At 42.9% G+C, this 3085-nt stretch overlaps 1 long non-coding RNA gene across 1 annotated transcript; it reads right to left on the reverse strand.

Moving 5' to 3' along the window:
• Positions 1-177: 177 nt before the first annotated feature.
• Positions 178-1152, reverse strand: LOC105557054. Its single transcript, XR_001008571.1, has 3 exons — positions 977-1152; positions 452-829; positions 178-284 (listed from the first exon to the last, which is right to left on the reverse strand). It is a non-coding gene; the product is annotated as an uncharacterized LOC105557054 (long non-coding RNA).
• Between the last annotated feature and the right edge of the window lie 1933 nt (positions 1153-3085).

The raw sequence follows: 3085 nt of genomic DNA on the forward strand, positions 1-3085 counted from the left end.
TCAAAAGACATTTAATATCCTCTGGCTTCCTTGTCTGGTCAGCTTCTTGTACTGTTCTGAAATGTACAATAAATGAAATAAGAAATTTTCTGCAATACCTTCTTTTAATTAAAGAATAACATTAATATATTCGAAGAGATACATACTCTTGTCCAAAGATCTTGTCCAAGTTTTCTATTGGTGCATGCTCTTCCGTTGTAGTTGCATTTACAGCACAGGAATTAATGGTAATCTCCGATATTGTAGTAGGTTCAACAAGTTGTTCATAAGTTGGTATTCCGGTACTATAATTACCAGAATGCACTGTTATGGCATGTCAAATATATTTCAATAAAATAAGTCAAACTCAGGTTTCGAGTTCTATTTTTCATTGCTACATTGAACTGTAACTTTGAATCTCACATTAAAATCTGGTTTGTATTGTAATTCAAAATCGACTTTTTATTCTTACCAAACTGATTTCTGTGAAGGTTCATCATTGTTGTAAAATTTGTCGAATGAATATAACCGCTTGTGTCTTTCGTTCGGTTAATTAAGAAATTCTGTTGGTATCGATCCTTTTTTAAGTCGACGTATAACACGTGGTTCAGTACCTTTCGAACGTGGTTTAGTGATTTGTTCTTCGATGCAGTTTGACTTAAAATGTATCTCGCATTCTTTCTGGAAGTAATTTTAATGAAAATTATTGTATAAAGAGGAATATAGGTTATATCCGAGTGATATATAATATGTTAAAATTATGTTAAAAACATAATTTAATTACCATTTTTATTCTTGTATTCTTTATCTTTCTTACAAGCTTCCAACCATTTTGATCGCAAATCCGGATCTTGAGGAAATGTATAAAATATTACATTTTTATTAAATATATAAGATGTCCGATTTTTACAATTTTTTACAAAACAATTCGGCATGATGTCCGAAATAAGAATAACCTATATGTCAGTGTCACGGCAGTGTCATCAACACTGTTCACCTTTGATCTGTTCTTTTTCGCTGCACTGCTGCACTCAGCTGCACTAGTGCATTTGCAGAATAGGTGAAATCTGATTAGTTGATTATACCCCACTACTTTCAGACGACTGCGCATCCACCGGAATGCTTCACCTTGTATCCTTCCACCATGGTCGGCCCCAGACGCAGGGACTGACCGCTTCGTCACGGAGGATCGGGTGTTGGCCGGCAGACTTGCCGACCAACTCCTCGGACCACCGGGCCCCGCCTGGGAATAAGTCCCAGCGGCCCCGGCGATCCTCAGGCGATCGGGCCCCGCCTTGGATACGTCCGAGCGGCCCCGATCCCCGTCTATCTGGCAGCCCACCCGGGTGACCAGCCCAGGGTCTGCCTCTTCCTACCGGAGGGACCAGACCACGTCCAATCCAACCGCCGGGAAGCCGTAACTTCCGGCCCACCCTTCGGCCAGGACCACGTCCTGTAGTGCCTCCGGGGTCCGGCTCTCCTCCGCCCGCGAGCAAGTCCACGACGAGCTCGTTGACGGAGGAGCTTCCCCTTGCCACTGCCTCCTGCCGGAACACCGGCGTGCAATGGATGACGGTGGCCTCCCCCCGAATCCCAGCCGCCTGCCGGAGCACCGGCGTGCAATGGCAACTGGAATTCCTGCCCCTTCGCCCGGGTTCCCCCCCATCCCTGCCGGAACACCGACGTGCAATGGGATCGAGGGGGAGACGACCCGGTCCGGTGGGTGGAGCATGCTCCCACCTATCGGCCCCGGGAGGCCGGAGGTTTGAACTCGGGGTATCTCATCCCCTACCGACGAGTGGTCTCGGAACTACCTCGATATAACCGTCGAGGCAGCCGAGAACCGGAGTCGTCGGGCTCCTTGTTTCCCCTTTTCAGGGGAAAGGCAAGCTCTTAGTCGGCGAGAGCCCGTCACCGAAACCGCCGATGCCTAAAACGGCACACAGCGGCTTCCAAACAAACGCTCGCCTACAAGCCCCCTCACCACGTCAAGGTGGCTTGCCACGAGGGGGAAATCATATTCATCTTCATCATCCGTGTTCAACGTCGCTGGCAAGTTCTCTGTTGGATTAGCAAGGTTAAATTTACTGTTATTGTGATTTACTATATAAAAATAATTAATTAATTTTTTTAAATGGAACCCCCTATTTTTTATTGCATGTTCTTATAGCTTATCTCGAGAGATTTTCAAAATAAAACATTTTTCATTAAGTATTTTTTGAGTTGTAAAGGTTTGAAGTTAACAATTTTTTGACACAAAATGTTTTTAAAGATATTTTATATTTTGTGTAAAAAAATTGTTAACTTCAAACCTTTATAACTCAAAAAGTACTTAATGAAAAACTGGTTTATTCGTCTTAACTTAACTTAAGTTAACTTAAACATTGCGTTTCGATAGAGCTGTGTTCAACCGACAATCCGTATCGGTGCATAGTTCACAAAAGTCGAAAACATACGCGTAGACAACATCTATACTGTTATTGCGACAAATATTATCATATGCAATAAATGTTATGTGTTGAAAAACACATTGCCAGTTATGGTCGATTAGAAGCTTAATCATTGTTAGTCATTTACTGGCGTCAAAATAATTTTTAAAAATAGTTATATTTTTAAAGAAATTATTCATTTAAACTAGGAAGGCGCAGGGTGCGCCATCTGTTCCTCCGGTATGTAAACATTGAATAACTTCGCCATTTGTCAACCGATTTGCTTTCTTAGACACGTTTTGGAAACATCAAACCAATACAATTTTAACCATGGACCGCTTTACACCGAAAGAACGCGCCGAAATAGTGACGATGTACATTGAAAATAGTCGTTAAATTGTGCTAACTCAACGTGCATATCGTGCAAAATATCGCGGCAAAAAAGCGCCTACCGACAAAACAATTCGGGCGCTGGCTAAAAATTTCTTTGAGCACGGAACAGTGGGTAAATAAACCTACAATCATCCACGCCTAAGACGTTCCAATGAAATTATTGAAGCCGTGAGAGAGAGTGTTGCCGAGGACCCAAGTGTCTCATATCGCCACCGAGCTCAGCAGTTGAACATCAGTGGAACCACTTTGCGGCGCATTTTGAAGGACGATCTCCATTTGTTTCC

This window comes from Vollenhovia emeryi, unplaced genomic scaffold (assembly GCF_000949405.1).
Source record: "Vollenhovia emeryi isolate VEMERY1.0 unplaced genomic scaffold, V.emery_V1.0 DF939639.1, whole genome shotgun sequence".
NCBI lineage: Eukaryota > Metazoa > Arthropoda > Insecta > Hymenoptera > Formicidae > Vollenhovia > Vollenhovia emeryi.